Here is an 18,149-nt window from a genome sequence, read left to right as displayed (position 1 = left end):
TTCTCAACATATTGGTCTTATCATTACTGTTCATTGTTGTTTATCATCAAGAAGAAAACTAGAGCTGTCACAGGAGTGAGGAATACCCCCACAGGCTGCCGGAACTATCTTTTTGGAAAGGAGAAATAACTTTGTTACATGTGTATGTATTTTGATTTCAATACTCCATTGTTTAATAATCTAGTTCTCTAATTAACTGAGGTTTGTGATTATTTTTTTTTGGTACCTTTTTATACTGTGTATAGGACCCACTTTTGTACCCCAGAATTTTGATTCTTATTGCCTGCGTCCTATCTTTAGATTTTTTTTCTCAAGACCATTTCAGGCCAAAATTGTCTGAGCAGTGACAAAGGGGTAAGTACGGGTATATAGTGTCCATCGAAGAAAACAACCGACGTAGGTACAATCACGTAGTTAACACATGTAAACAAATGGAATGATAACTTCAAAATGATTTAAAGGGAAATAAATGAAAAACAAATAGATTGTTTACTTTTTTATTATCAAAGGGATGTTACTTACAAAATGTGAGTCGTGCCAGTTAACTGGATTGAGTTATAACGGCAGTAGAAAATCGGGATATAAGGTAAATATCAATTAAACGTTGTTCACGATTTGAGCGTTTCAATATTTTAACCCACAACAAATTGATCATTTGTTCGTCGGATTCGCTGCACCTACAATTCAAAAAAAAAAAAGAAAGATTTTTTTTGCGCCTGCACATATAATTTGGCTGCCTGGATTTATTTTTTTTACTTCTGAATTTCCCCTATGTCCTTAAAAATCTTTTACTTAGAAATAAAACCTGCAACGTCGACTTTGCCTTTTTGGAAGGTATTTCCATGCTTTACATTCTTCGCGAGCAAACTTTTCTTGTGTCAAGACGAAATCAGATTTGGGTAACCACAAAACAGCTGATATTTGTTGACAGTCTTTTTTGTCGGGAATATTTTGCAGGACACACCGATGTTATTCATTTCCGGTATAAATTTTCAGTTTACTTTCAGTTTTCGTAATGTAAAATACACATTTGATGTGTAAAATACACATTTGATGTGAATATCAGTTTCATAGTCAATGGATTATAGTCTTCAGTAAACAACAGCAGTTTCACAGCGTCGAAGGAAATAATTATTTATGTGTGTTTTAAATTATTCATTGTTTTGTGCTCAAAATTTAGTGCTAAATAATAAATAAATCAGATTTTGAGTGCAAAACTTATATTTCAAATATAGGGACACACGACTAACAACCATTGAACATGTTTTCGTGAGTTATTTTTTAAATTCTAACACGGGTCTTGCACACGACACGTCGTCTTGGTATGTTGAAAACATGTGGCAAGTCATTTTAAAATACGCCCACCTTAGGGGGCATAAAAACATACTGGTCAAACATGTTGCCTGGATAATCACTGACAGGACTTGTCGATTGACTGCACACCGACAGGATTTTGTTCAGTTGCCTGCACACTGACAGGACTTGATGATGGACTGCACACAGACAGAATTTGATTCTCACCTGCAACCTGACAGGACTTTGTTCAGTTCCCTGCGCACCACACTGACAGGACTTGATAATTGACTGCACACTGACAGCACTTGGTACAGATACCTGCACATTCACAGGACTTTTTTCAGTTGTCTGCACACTGACAAAACTATGTTAATTTATAAAATATATGAAATTTCTTCTAAAAAATAAAGTGTATAATAATTAAATTTAAAATATATTCCCTTGTTACTAAAAATAGAAAGTAGTGGAATCTCCAACAAAAAGGAAGACCATATAGCAAGACTTACTGCCCTTGCTTCAAGAAAAAACTACATAACTTTCATATTTGTGTATTTATAATGAACTTGTAGCCCACGGGCTGAGGCCAATTTTTCTCCAGGGGCATAATTTGAATAAACATGGTTGATAACCAATTGACAATGTTACACACCAAATATTTAAGCACTAGGCTTTTTGCCAAAAAAGCTTTGTAATTTTTCCTTCAGGTTGCCCTGGCAACCAGAGTTCTGCATGGAATTAATTTCTTTGAACAATTTTAAAAAACCACCAACCAAGGATCATTCCTATGAAGTTTCATCAAAATTGTCCAAGCAGTTTAGGAGTAGAAGATGATTATAACCAATTGTTGACATTTTCCTTTAGGTTGCCATGGCAACCAGAATTCTGCATGGAATAAATTTCTTTGAACAATTTTGAAAAAGCACCAACCAAGGATCATTCCTATGAAGTTTCATCAAAATTGTCCAAGCGGTTTAGGAAAAGAAGATGATTATAACCTATTGTTGACATTTTCCTTTAGGTTGCCATGGCAACCAGAGTTTTGCATGGAATAAATTTCTTTGAACAATTTTGAAAAAGCACCAACCAAGGATCATTCCTATGAAGTTTCATCAAAATTGTTCAGGCGGTTTAGGAGAAGAAGATGATTATAACTAATTGTTGAAGCCGGATGACGGACGACAGACGCCAGACATAGATCGATCACAAAAGCTAACCTTGAGCACTTTGTGCTCAGGTGAGCTTAAAAAGTAGGACTTGTAAATTTTTTAAAAACATTCTATATTTACACATACAGTATTATAATAGCATCAATAATATCAGAAAATAAAACCTTTTAAAAGTAAAATGACTGTTTTAAATTTCTCAATTCTTTGTTCTTATCGCACTTATTTTCTTTGATCGATTAGTAATAAAGTGGCCTGTTGTTAAAGTGGCCCTTTTCTTACAGGCATTTAATGAAGCTATGGAGGCTGTCATGTTATTCTCCTTCAAGGCACGGACCTATAAACCATAGGTTCATGGTCAAGGCAAGGTCTTGAAAGGGAAACATACCAATACAACAAACTGTTCAGATGGTAGGGTTTTGTTCGCACTTTACCACGTCTTTTGATACTTAGCTGAAGGTGTTGACATTTTGTGAACATTCATGTACAATATAAGGGTGTTGCTTTTACAAATTATTTCGAAAGGTTATTGTTTACAATACACCATCAGAAAAAATACTTAAAAATTGTCACGGTAATTTATAGTGCCTCTACCTGCTTCCTACAATGGGAAAGCAGGTTCATCATATACAGTACGAGAAAAGTAAGACGTCATCAGCTTCGTTTAAGAGCATGGCAATCGTGCAACTGGTCGGCAGTACACAGTAAATGAGGTCATCGTTACTCGTGCTATTACTTGTAATAATGTTACTTTTGTTTTTGTGCTCATTATGTTGCTTAATTTACATGAAATATACAAAGAAACCCATATTATTTTGGTATTTAATATCGCATGGTTTATATTAACTTCTGCCATTTTCACGATAAAAAAATCAATCAACAAAACAAATATGGTGGCTGCCGATTTTTCAGCTCTGATGATGACATTTTTCACTGCGTCATATCTATTGTATTAAGTGTTTTTACCTGTGTTTTCACCATTTTTTTTGCCTGCATCCTTCATCTATTCTAGCGTCCTATAACCAGTATAATATGGTATATAAGGGCAAACATCAGTATGATCATTGGTCTTTGGGGTACAATTAAAGTTTCTATAAAAGAGAGCTAAAACATTTCTAAAATCTTGAATTTAATTAAATCATTTTGTGAGGATTATGCTGTTGAACTTAATAAGATGTGTTAAATATTTCATGCGAATTTAAATGTGGATATTAAAATTACCAGGATCACTGAAGATATTTTGTGACCTTTTGGACTTATTTGAAAATATTTCAGTAAAACTGTAAAATATTTTGTTGTTGCTTGAAGTTTGTTGCTGGTTTCTCTTTGTCTGTTGCTTGTTGTGGTTACACTCCATCAAACATTGTAACCAGCCAAACTTGACCCGTAAATTACAATGTGAACCAAAAAATATTAAAATCCATTGACACTGTCATAAGCTATTGTCACGACAATATTTTTTCAAATATTGTAACCAGTCAAACTTGACCTGAATTTTATGGTGATAAACATGTGTATACATTTTTTTTAAATCCATTCACCCTTTGACATCAGTTATTCTCAAGACAAAACTGACCAATCACGAACCAACAGACAAACTCACTCCAATATACCCAATAACATGAATGATTTGAACACATGCCTTTTCCCTTAACAATCCTGAACCCCTTTTATAAATATAAGCAGAGCTTCTAAAAAATGTCAATTTGCCGGTCTTGACCGATTTTGTGATTGCAGTAACAGAAAATGGCTAATGAAAAGGTCTGAAATTTGTTCATTCTTTTTATAATTTCGGTCCAAAATGTAAGTCAGAAAAAATGTAGAAACTGTTATTCTCAATCCATGTTTCAGTCATTCACACATTCCCCAATTACTCTAATAAATGTGTCTAAGATAACCATGATAACCATTAGACCAACTGCTTTGTTCTGCTATTACATTTACAACTCCATATCTGTTAATTGGCAGACACTTGTAATTGATCCAAACACGTTGAAGATCACAGAAGTCACAATTAATCAAAATATGTGCCTGCATTTATCGATTTGTCACATAACAAGACAGCGATCATTCAATGATATATCTGTTTGTGGATTTGGAAACTGTTAAATCTAAATGGTATTTAAGTACCGTTACAGTCTGAAAATAGTTTTAAAGATATTAAACATTTAAAGCATCCGAAGAGTGCCGACAATTCCTGAATGTTATATCTCAGCTGCAGCACAATGCAATAAATCATAAAATCTTAAGATAAAACACATCAAAATGATTTTTAACTGAATTTGTATTCAACAACTTTTTTGGAATGGTGTTTAGTGTAGTTTAACCAAAATTGGTACCATGGAGTAAACTTCAGGAAAAATTGTTTACCAATGAGGTAGATAGTTTTTGGGGCACAATAATGATTTTTTTTAAATATCGTTATAAAAAACAATTATATTTAAATATTTTTTTTATCTATTAATTTCAACAGGTCCATTTTTTAACCAATTGTGATTTCCAAATTTATATCCCTCATCAGACATGATAACAATCTAATTGATGGAAATATGGTTTCTCCTAGCATAGTTGTAGTCTTGTCCTAGGCTTTATAGTTATCAAATTTAACCTTTAAGTTGCGATACTTGTCAAACTCCTGGTATGATTGCATATGTCCTGTCTTAACATGACAATTGGTTGCTTCTTATATTTGTACAAATACATGGCACCATAATTTTTGTTAAAAGAAAGAAAAATGAAAATTGATATCCGTCCCTGATATAGTCAAAGAACTTAAAACATTTCTAAATAAGCATGGCACATTTTGGGCAGGCAGTTTAACGTTAGCCTTTCCCGCATGATTGCTCCAAATTGCCCCTTGATCGATTACCGCATGATTGTTACAAAATGTCCCTCTATCGATTCCCGCATGATTGCCCCAAAATGTGCCATGCTTATTTACGGTCATTTATTAATATATCTGTTGCTTATTTTTTCGCAACAAATGCATTTTGTGTAGTATAAACATCGATAAATATATTACTCACGAAAAAAGACGATGTTTATATTCAAGATTTTCAGAAAATCGCGACTGAAAGAGACTGAGGTCAAACACGCCTTTAAAGCCTCATTCTTTCAATGGAAAATCCCCAAATATGTCACAAGCTATTTAAAACGACCAATAACAAATATCATATAAATATATCCTATTGATCACGCACAAATGACGTCACATGTCATGGTTCAGAAATGTGTCAAAATGGCTGATTTAGGATGTAGTAAACAAGAATCTGCCTTGAATAAACACATGTCATTTGTCACTTCTGTTTCAAACAAGAGAGCTATTTCTCCCACCTCAGATAAGTAGATCCATTAATTTAACCATGCTAGAAATTCTTATCTTGCCCACGGGCGAAGATAAAATGCCCATATGGAACTTCTTTTAATTGTCACCACATTGTAATTACCTCCCTTGTTGAAGACTGTCGTCTGTAGCGCATCATGGAAACCTTGTCTTGTGGCAATATTTAGAACCCTAGTTAATTATTTCTCGCTTCAAATGTAACCAGAAAACAGTTTTCATGCACCTTTCAAGAAATAATGCTTCACTCTTCTTAGAACTATTTAAAGACCTATCAGACCATGTACATACTCTGAATCACTGCCCGAATATCCATGACAACCACAAAATTATCGCATATCCGTACGCAATTATTTTCACTAAGCACAAAAGAGTTTCAGCAAAAAATACATTTTTACTTAATTTTGTATAACTGAGGTGGGAGAAAAAGCATCTACCATAGCCGCTCGTGTAAGATAGGTTCTTCCCGACCCTCACGCATGGTGTTTTGCAGAAACTCGGTAAACCTTGTTTCCGCAAAACACCCTGCGCTCGGGTCGGAATGAATCTATCTTTAACTCTCTGCCATGGAAGATACTTACATGGGGACATTTTTTGTAACGAAAGCCAATCAATGATAAGGATAGTTTCTCAGGAACACAAGAAATGCATAAAATTAAGAAAGGGCAATAACTCTTTCAAAAAAGGTCAAATTGCAAAAGCCTGACAATATGCGCTGTGTCACTATATAGTCATAAATGTAAGGAGTTGGGAAGAAACCAATTTTAAATGTAAAATAAAGAAAGGGCAATAACTCTTTCAAAAATGGTCGAATCGGGAAAGCCCGACAATATGCGCTGCGTCACTATATAGTCATCAATCTGTGAAAGTTTGGTAGAAATTGCATGAAAAATGTAATATGAGTTGTGAAGAAACCAATTTCAAATGTAAAAAAAGGGCAATAACTCTTTCAAAAATGGCCGAATTGCGAAAGCCCGACAATATGCGCTGCATCACTATATAGTCATCAATCTGTGAAAGTTTGGTAGAAATCGCATGAAAAACGTAAGAGGATTTGCGAAGAAACCAATTTTAAATGTAAAATAAGCAAAGGGCAATAACTCTTTTAAAAAAAAGTCAAATCGCAAAAGCCAGACAATATGCGCTGCTTCACTAATCTGTAAAAGTTTGGTAGAACTCGCATGAAAAGCGTAAGAGGAGTTGCGAAGAAACCAATTTTAAATGTAAAATAAGCAAAGGGCAATAACTCTTTCAAAAGTGGTCAAATCAGGAAAGCCCAACAATATGCACTGCTTCACTTTATGATCATCAATCTGTGAAAGTTTGGTATTCGCATGAAAAACGTAAGAGGAGTTGCGAAGAAACCAATTTTAAATGTAAAATAAGCAAAGGGCAATAACACTTTCAAAAATGGTCAAGTCAGGAAAGCCCGACAATATGTACTGCTTCACTTAATGATCATCAATCTGTGAATGTTTGGTAGAAATTGCATGAAAACCGTAAGAGGAGTTGCGAAGAAACCAATTTTAAATGTAAAATAAGCAAAGGGCAATATCTCTTTCAAAAATGGTCGAATCGGGAAAGCCCGACAATATGCGGTCCTTCACTTTATGATCATCAATCTGTGATAGTTTGGTAGAAATCTTATGAAAAACGTAAGAGGAGTTGCGAAGACACCAATTTTAAATGTAAAATATACAAAGGGCTATAACTCTTTCAAAAATGGTTGAATCCTAAAGCCTGACAATATGCGCTGCTTCACTTTATGATCATCAATCTGTGAAAGTTTGTTAGAAATCACATGAGAAATCGAAGAGGAGATGCAAAGAAAAGAATGTGGGACGGAAGGACGAACGCACACACGCACGCACACACACACGCCTTGTGTTGACAGATTTTGATTATATTATTACGGAATTACTGAATTTAATTTAGATAGCAATTCTTACTATCAAAAAATCAAGTTATATTACAAGATATTTACAATTATTTTATTTAATTCATTGAAAAAACAACCGACATGCGAAATTAATTTACGAGTACAAATGAATTTGAAACAAGCAAATTCGTTAAATCGATATCCCCCACCTGATTGGGCTAAGTCAAGGAATGGAAATCAATTGTTGATGAAATATATATATATATGAGTTTGAGTTTGATTGCAACTGTTTGAAATAAAAGAAAAAGTAATGTTTATAATGTCACATTTAGAATTGACCAAGAAACCTAGTTAATGACTCCATGTTGCCCAGTTCCAAACTAATCGAAGATTTCATCAAGGCAAACATTCTGATCAAGTTTCATCAAGATTGGTCCAGATATATGCCAAAAATATAGCCTCTAGAGTGTCCACAAGGTTTTTTAAGATTTGACTCAGTGACCTCATTTTTGACCCCACATGACCTACTAGTTTCAAACTATTCCATGATTTCATCAAGGCATTCTGATTAAGTTTCATGGAAATTAGAGCAGATGTATTGCCTCTAGAGTGTTCCCAAGATTTCTGTAAGATATGACCTAGTGACCTAGTTTTTGACCCATATGACCCTCTTTTAACGCAGTTGAAATTTAGAGAACATTCTGACCATGTTTGAACTTAATCAGACCAATCACCACCATAAAATAGTTTCGGACAAGATTTTTGAAAGATTTGACCTAGTAACCTAATTTCTTATTACATGTGACCCAGTGTAAAACATGTACAAGAGTTCATCAAGGAAAACATTCTGATCAAGTTTCTTGAATATAAGACAATACATATTGCCTCTAATGTCTTTCAAAGACTATTCTAAAATTTGACTTAGTGACCTAATTTTTGACCCCATTTGCCCTTCTTTTACAAGCAGTCCATATTTCATCAAGGGGTACATCATGACCAAGATTGAACATAATCCAACCAATCATTTCCATTCCGGACAAAAAACATAAGATTTGACCTTGTGACCTAATTTTCGATCATATGTGACCAAGTTTTTAATAAGTCCAAGAGTTCATCAAGGAAAACATTCTGATTAAGTTTTATGAATATTTGAACATGTATAATGCCTCTAGTATGTTCCAAAGATTTTCCTAAGATTTGACCTACTGACCTACTTTTTGACCCCATGGGACCCACTTTTAAGTGGTCCATATTTCATCAAGGTTTACCTCATGACCAATTTTGAAAATAACTTGACCAATCATTACCATGATATGGTTCTGGACAAGATTTTTCTAAGATTTGACCTAGTGACCTTATTTTTAATAATATTTGACCCAGTTTTATTTACGACCAAGAGTTCCTTAAGGAAAACATTCTGATAAAGTTTTGTGGCAATTTTATATCTATAAAATGTTTAGTAAAACACTGAAAAGTGAAGTTTTCTTTTAATTAGTATTTCTGTTGGGAGAAATTATTATGCACAGATGGTGTTATCTAAATTATCAGTATAAGCTTCTGAGTAGTAGCTGTAATGTCTACTTCCTGCCACTCTTATCCTTCCCAGGTCTCTAGAGAGAATATTAATCATGCATTTGTGTATTCAGTGGCCTCAGTCAATGTTATGCAGTGTTATATGATAGTGGCCGGCTTTTTTCGGCCATTGTCCGGCTTTCTTCGGCCATAGTGTCCGGCTTTCTTCGGCCAGAGTGTGCGCTTTTCTCGGGGCCACTATTATGTAGTACTGTCCGCATTTCTTCGGCCACTGTGTTTTAAACAAGATATATAAACCGAGCCTTTCGGAGGAAAGGGGGAGTTGGAATTGAGTTGGAATTGAGTTGAGATGAGAAGAGAGACTAAGTAGAAATTAGAGAATGACTTTTGGACTTAATTAAATAGTTGTATTTTTAAACTGTAAATATTAATCAAGACTTTGTGTATGTGTGTAGAAATAAAATGTTAGACACTTAATGGTTTTAATTGTTTTTCCAATGATATATTGGATGGTGGCAGCGGAAAGAAAAGGAAACAATTCCTAAATGAGTAAAAGTCCACAACACTGACTGTGGTGGAAATACCGAATAATTAAAAGCACCGATTAAAGTAAAAATCGGCGACAGTTTCATGAATATTTGACCATGTATACTGCCTCTAGTATGTTCAAAGGATTTTTCTAAGATCTGACTTACTGACCTAGTTTTTGACCCCATGTGACCCACTTTTTTAAGAGGTTCATATTTCTTCAAGGGGTACATCATTACCAATTTTGAACATAACTTGACCAATCATTACCATGATATGGTTCTGGACAAGATGTTTCTAAGATTTGACCTAGTGACCTAATTTTTGATCATATGTGACCCAGTTTTTATCACAACCAAGAATTCATCAAGGAAAGCATTCTGATTACGTTTAATGGATATTTGACCATGTATAATGCCTCTAGTATGTTCCAAAGATTTTTCTAAGATTTGACCTTCTGACCTAGTTTTTGACCCCATGTGACCCACTTTTAATAGTGGTCAAGATAAGATCAAGGGGAACATTCTGACCAAGTTTGAACATTTTCTGATCAATGCCTACCAAGATATGGTACCGGACGGACAGACAGACGGACGGAAGGAAGGAAGAATGGAAGTACGGAATGACGGACGGACAACGCCAAAACAATATCCCCCTCCTGAAATCTTTGATTCGGCGGGGGATAATAACACTTGTTGTTTGCCCTATAAAATTGTGTCTTTCCTTTGAACAATACATGATTTCTGCGTTTATTGTCGAAATTTCCTTTTACATTAAACTTTGATCATTGGATTGAAATTTAATATACTACAAATACTATCAAAATAAATACTACAAAATAAGTTTGTTATGGGTGTCAATTTAATTGTATTGCAATAGGAAATAAATTGAAACATCTTCAACCTTTTACAGGAGATGTGTTTCTTTATAAATATTTAATCAAAATAAATTAGACAAGAGAATAAAAAGTATACCACTGGATTGGAAATTTAATTACCTGCCAACTTTGTATTGATCAGTAATTTATAAAACCAAAAGAAATACTAAAAAAATAAGTTTGAAATGCATAGGGGTAAATTTTCCAATATTCTCCAATAATCTCCTATGCAGTAGGGGTACTATAATAGGGCCTTGTTATCTATTGGCTACTGGTTATCAATGTACTGATAAGCCATGTAGTGGCAGGCCTAATATGGCTTGATTTGACATGAGGGAAAGGGTTAAGGAAAATCTGCAAATGAGAGGAGGTAAATGGGAACAGCTAATTCAATTTTGAAACAATAATCAAAAGGTAGAGACATCACATGGTACATACAAATATGTATTTGGGTAATGGAAATTTATAACCATCCAACCCAAGTACACTGAACAAAATTTCTAATTTTATTTTAAGTACAGACTTTGGAATTCCAGAGTTATACATAGTACCCTAGAAATTAAACTTTACTGTCACCATTGACAGCGCCAGATGATGACTATGATTTCCGACTTTTGGCACTTGTGTATTGTGAATTTAGCGCTTAATATTACATGTTGATTGTCAAGCCTGAATAACAGATAAGATGGCTAGAATGACCAATGAAGAGCAATTAAGCCAGAGAAGCCGGCATTCAATAATTGTGTACTGACTTTTGAGGTAAACCAACAATGCTGACACTTAACAACAAGGCCATAACAATACCTCAACCTTTTCTTAGACATTATAAGAAAGATATTAACCATGATGAAAAATTATGTTTTTGTCATACTGAGGCCCCTAAACTACTCTCTATTTTATTGTCCAGTCAGCACTTCTAGTTAAGTTGACTACTTAGAACTTAATTTTTCAGGACAGCATCAGACATTTACACAATGATTGATTGCATATCAAAAGTTCTAGCCTTTGTAGCTCTCACAGAGCCATTATCTATCTCACTCCAGGGGGATGAAACAAACAAGCAACCATGTAAGCTGCTTACATCCAGCAATAATGTTTTATGTTGTGAAAGCCCCACAATAAAAGCTGATTTAGTAGGTCACCTTGGCTATCAAAGGTAAGGTCATGTCATGTCAGCCGTCTGGTCTGTCCACAAACCTCAATATCAGAGGCCATTCTACTTAGAAGAAGGATAAATTGACCTTGATATTCTATTTTGTATTTTCATGCAAACAGGGTGAACCTAGTACCCTTGAGTACCAAGTTTCATTTGCATATTTTCACTGGTAATCTATGGCCAACACTCTGTTTTTGCATGACCAAAATGCTTACCATAAAGACTTTGACAGCAGCAAAGATTTTTTTCATAAAAACACACAGGCTAGATACATGTATGTCAACTCTGCTGTCTGATTCTGGAAGAATTATATTGTACATGTCCTTATATACATTCAAGACAGGTGCCTCATACATGTGAACTACACCGGCAGTAGGTAAAATATACCGCTTTTGAGACGCTTCTAACGCCAAACCGCTTTCCCATCGAAATCTACCGATATTGAAAGCTCTTTTAAACAAGAGGCCCAAAAGGGCCTATGCTCTACTGGCATGGCTTTTGTGGTCATATCAATCCAGAGCATGTATGTATGTATGGGTAAAAGGCAACAGACATATAGTTTATGTTTTGTGTTTGGGTTACCTGAAAACGCAGCACGTTCAACATCTGAGCCCAGAAAGTATTGTAAGCAGATTAGTTGCATGAACTATTTTAATATGTGCCAAGTAAAAGTCATCTGACAAAAAAAAAATGCTTTCAAAATTGTACTCATAGTAAAAATTTCTGTAGTTTTAAAAGTTAAAAAAAGTTGGTCAAAAGGTCAAAGTCAAGGGCATCCTAGGACAACATTGATCAATTTGAACAAACATTCACAATCAATTGTGCTGTGATGGATGCATGAACACACAAAAAGATTTTCAAACCTTTCCAGATTTATGTTTACCAAACCTTTGAACCCTGGGTGTGGCCAGTAATGACACCAGGTGCATAACTTAAACATTCAAAACCAATTTTGTTAAGATGAATGCGCAAACTACAGAACATAAAGCTAAAAAATGGCCTTTGGGCTTTCAACAAAAACAAGGCAGAGTAATTCACAAAATCAACTGCAGAAGCAAAAAGCAAATTGTCTCTCAAAATCCTAGACTTGCAAATTGTCTCCCTTAACTCTAGACTTGAATTTACATGTACATGTAAACTTGGCTAAAAATAGAATTCGCTCATGCAGACCTGGCTAAAAATTGAAAGCATTTCTTTAAAACTTTCATGGCCCATAATCTAGGCATTCATGGGCGGATCTTGCTGGTTTTCGAAAGGAACCGAGCTCTAATGGATATCTAGATACTGTACAAGTTTCATCAAGATACAATAAAAACTGAAGACTTTATCGTGTTCACAACCAATTGTAAACACAATAGCATTTTTTATACTATCAAGGGCCATAATCTAGGCATGCATGGGCGGATCTGGCTGGTTTTCGAAAGGAACCCAGCTCTAATGGATATCTAGATACTGTACAAGTTTCATCGAGATACAATCAAAACTGAAGACTGTATCGTGTTCACAAGCAATTGTTTACAGACGCACGAACGCACGACCGCACGGATGCACATACTACGTACACATTACCATCGCATAAGCTCTTCTGGCCTTTGGCCAGTAGAGCTAAAAACCTCAAGATTATATCAAATTGGCCTTAAATTTTCTTGTAAACCCTCAAAATTCTATCAACCATGCTATAATACCATATTAATCTGTCACTGTAAAGAACATGGTGCAATAAACAACTTGTCAAATCACTTCAAACTTCAGCCGAGATTGTTGCTAAGTTACCAGTACGGTACAAATGACCACTAATCAGCATTCTTTGTTAATATCAAAAACATTATAAAACTGTCAAAACATTAAAGAGAAAACAACATTTCCAAGGTGTTTTTAATTATTTACAGTGTATAAAATTTTACGACATTTTGGCGGAAAATTGCCATACACAATTCTGCAGTCGTCTGCACTTACACTGATCGACCTGTTTAGACAGTCTGATTTAAGTTTTTACCAGCTCCGCTGAATATAAACTAGTTTTTACAAGTCAGATGTAATATTTCTTCCGTTTCTCAACCAAAAACACTGACATTTGACAAGTCTCTTAACCATGACGTATTTCATGCGTATTTTCCGAAAATCTAAAAATAGTAACAAATATCATGGACCTATCAACCATGGATTGGCAACTCTCATCTGTGTTAATGCGATAATCTCAAACTCACGCGTGCAGCGGGATTTCATTCGAGATCTTACCGTGTGGTCATTTTCAAGACATCCGACATTGGCTGAATATATACATGTAGGAAAACATTAATTAAAATTGACTCAAATGCGCGGTACTTTCATTTGAGTTGATAATATTCCAATTGAATCTGATTAAAATCACAGTTATTAATTATAATTAAATCTATAACGAACAAGGCATTATTAGCAAAGTTGGCGGAAATAACAGAAGATCGCCGTTAATCACAGATCGGAGATTCGGCGGAATTTTCCGATATTTGCCAAACGCGTGCTAAGGATTGTGGGTAAATTATTATTTCTTATCGTTTCACCGATATGGGGCAGTTGCCAATCCATGGTTTATAGGTCCGTGATATTATACTATATTCCAATTGACACCTATGCATAACAACTATAATATTTTGTAGTATTTCTTTTGATTAAATTAATGTTAGAAATTCAAATAATGAATATAGTACTTGTAGTGTATTAAATTTCAACTCCAGTGATCAAAGTTTAATCTAAAAAGGTTTTGACAATAAACAAATATTCAAATCACAGAAATCATGCATTATTAAAAAATAAACACAATTTTATTGGGCAAACAACAAATGTTATTTCAGATACATTGTTCTCATAAATAAAATTTGAATGTCCGTTGTTTTGAAATGAATTGAATAAAATAATTGTAAATCTCAAAATAAAAGGCTGTATCTGCTACTGGCACAGTTTTAAAAACTTTGGGAACGTACTAGATACTGCCCTCAACAAGCCGAACAACTCAAAATTTTAATACAACTCAAATTTTTAATAGTCAGAATCGCTATTTAAATTAAATTAAGTGATTCCGTAATAATATTATAATTAAAATCTGTCAACACAAGGCAATAAATCAAGGTCTGAAATGCATGGACAATTACGACAACATTCTTGTGTATTTAACGAGATTGAGAGAACATGTGTTTTAACAGCTGTCAAACTGGGTCATATCACATATGATATTATTATTATCCATGTATTCACAACAAAATACTAACTTTTATTAACAGACGTAAGGGGACATCTTTATTACCGGATTAACATTCAATTTTGGGAAACAGAAGTGGCAAAGGATCATGCGGGAATCGATAAAGGGGCAATTTGGAGCAATCGTGCGGGAAAGGGTTAAACAAAGCCAAAGTGTCAGGAAAGTCCAACCTGGACTAAGTTGCCACCTGTAGTAAGCAGCCACTTTTACCTTTTCCCAAAGGTGGCCACTTAATACAGGTTTGACTCTATAAATAAATAGCACATATTCAAATATTTATAATTTATGTATTCATTGATATAAAATTAAAACATAAATTACCTCATAATACAAAACTTTGATTCTACCTATCCACACACATTAACTTCAGTTTTACTAAATGGGCAGCAACATCAACATATTTCATTATATGCATATGGCCAGTTTGCAGCTGGTGCTTAAGCCTGATGGGCTTCCACGCCGCTGCTTTCAACAATTGGCGTGCTGGAATATCTTGGCCTCGTTAGCAGCCTGCTCTTTCTGGGCAATATCTATCAGAGTATATACATTTGGTTGGCAGTTTAAATCAATTTTATGGTGTCAACCCTCAACATGATCTGTAATGAGTGGACCTTCATTGTCATAGTGGATCCCAAGTTTTTTGGTTTTTCAGGCTGTACATGTAGCCATTTAGAACTAGAGTCTGGCCTCCTCTGCTATTCTCAATGAATTGATATCTACTAGCACGTTTTCAATTTTAGGTGGATGATGAACACTGAGGAAACTGAGTTTTAAACTTTTGATTACCAGGAATGCCTTGTTGCATTATTTAGGACTCATCCGTATAGTTTCCAGAATAATTATTAATTAATATTAATAATTATCATTTTTGACTATTTGTATTTTATCTATACACAATTAAAGAAATTATGTTTGTTTTTAAAGATATGCATTGCAAACAAATGACAACTTGATAGTTAAATTCTACAATAAGTATGCATTTCAAACAGAGTGAAACAAGATATACGTAATAATAAACAGTGAAATAATATTCTGTAAGTATACTGCAAGTACAAGTTTTTTGTGTTCATTTTTTTGTTGAACAGTATAGAAAATACAGGTAAGTTTGAGGTGCGAAGAGATAATTGGTGATAATTTGTAAGTGTGAAAATTAGTGGTTGGGAAAGTGGGAACAAACCATCATGTGATGCTCCACAACAAATATCAAAGGTATGAGCCTTGTGGTTTGAAACAAGAAGATTTTGAAAATATTTCTTAAATAAGTCTCTAGGAAACTTGTGACCCCTGGGGCAGTGCCAGTGTTGACCCCAGGGACATAATTTGAACAACAATGGTAGCGGACCACTAAATCAAGCCTTATTCAAAAGAGCAAGGGTCTGCATAGGTGGTTCAGACAAAAAGGATTTTCAAACATTCCCAATTTAAGTATACTAAACCTGTGAACCCGGGGGATGGCCAGTTATGACCCCTGGGGCATAATTTGAACAAACAATCACAAGCAATTGTGTTTAGATGGATGCTCGAACACACAAAAAGATTTTTAAACATTTCCCAATTTAAGTATATGTAGTAAGGCACATTTGTGGTGAAATTATTTGAGAATTTTTTAATGCATGATTCTTCATTTTGTTAAAATTGCTCATTTTTTATTATTTCAGTTGTTGTTGTTTTTATGTATCAAGAGACATCTTGACATTATTTCAAGAGTATTCTGGAATTGCAGTTTTAATCTTTTCATTTGATTAAGGAATTAGTTTCTTTTGGAGTGTGAAAAGCCAGACGATACTATGGATAGAGTCTGGACAATTGTTGTTTTTTGCAATTGATTAATCTTGTTTTGGCTTACTGTTTATTCAGTATTTTAAGCACCTTTCTTTGTATGGTGCAGTAAGCCATCTGGCATCTAGACTTCAAAGTTTTTATAGTAATTAACAAGTCTTAGTTACTTTTCTGATTTGCATAATTATATAATAAGTTTTATTTGGCCATAGGGCCCTTTCCATATTATGTTTAAGGACTTTTTATTGGTCAAATTTAATATGTCCCCTCCTACCATTTTCTCATTGGAAGAGGACTTTTTTGTAGATAGGTACTTAAAATTCTCGTACTTCTCCCTGGCGGATCCGTGGTCTAGTGGTAACACACTTGACTATCAATCCAGGGGTCACAGGTTCGATTCCCCATCGCATCACTAAAAAATACTAATCGTCTTCCGGAAGGGACGTTAAATGGAGGCCCTGTGTGACAGTGCTATACACTGGTACATGTTAAAGAACCAGGTTAGCTCTAACCAGGGTTACAATCTGTCTGTGCACTATTCTCCAAAAAACCTAAAATGACTAACTCTCTCAACGGAGCACTCGCCGAATGGGCGAGGCCAGAGTGCCAGTATAAATAAGCTTACACACACATACACACAGAATTTTATAAGGAACAAGAGGCCCAAAAGGGCCTATGCTCTACTGGCTGGGTTTGTGTGGTCAACATCACAGTTTTCGAAAAGGACCAACCCCTTATGGGTATCTGAATACTCAAAACTGAAGACTGTATCATGTTCGCAAGCATTTATTACACAATAGCATTTTTTTATACTATCAAGGCCCATAATCTAATCATTTCAAGGCCCATAATCTAGGCATGCATGGGCAGATCTAGCTGGTTTTCGAAAGGAACCCAGCTCTAATGGATATCCAAATACTGTACAAGTTTCATCAAGATACAATCAAAACTGAAGACTGTATCGTGTTAACAGGATTGTTTACTGACATACTGATTTTTTTAACTATCACGGCCCATAATCTAGGCATGCATGGGCGGATCTGGCTGATTTTCAAAAGGAACAGAGCTCTTATGGATATATAGATATTGTACAAGTTTCATCGAGATACAATCAAAATTGAAGGCTGAATCGTGTTAACGAGCAATTGTTTACTGACACATTGATTTTTTTATACTATCAAGGCCCATATTCGAGGCATGCATGGGCGGATCTGGCTGGTTTTCAAAGGGAACTGAGCCCTTATGGATATGTAGATACTGTACAGGTTTCATTAAGATACAATCAAAACTGAAAGCTGTATCGTGTTAACGAGCAATTGTTTACAGATGCAAGGACGCAAGGACTCGCATACTACGTACACAT

At 34.8% G+C, this 18,149-nt stretch overlaps 1 protein-coding gene across 7 annotated transcripts in view; it reads right to left on the bottom strand.

Annotated features, from left to right (window-relative positions):
* Nucleotides 1-18,149, bottom strand: part of LOC128218102 (general transcription factor 3C polypeptide 1-like) — a 303,630-nt gene that overhangs the window by 97,124 nt on the left and 188,357 nt on the right. The gene's annotated exons all lie outside the window — the stretch shown is intronic.

The sequence above is a fragment of the Mya arenaria genome, chromosome 14, assembly GCF_026914265.1.
Source record: "Mya arenaria isolate MELC-2E11 chromosome 14, ASM2691426v1".
Classification (NCBI taxonomy): domain Eukaryota; kingdom Metazoa; phylum Mollusca; class Bivalvia; order Myida; family Myidae; genus Mya; species Mya arenaria.
Note: the sequence above shows the minus strand (reverse complement) of the source record. Positions and strands in the feature narration are given on the sequence as shown.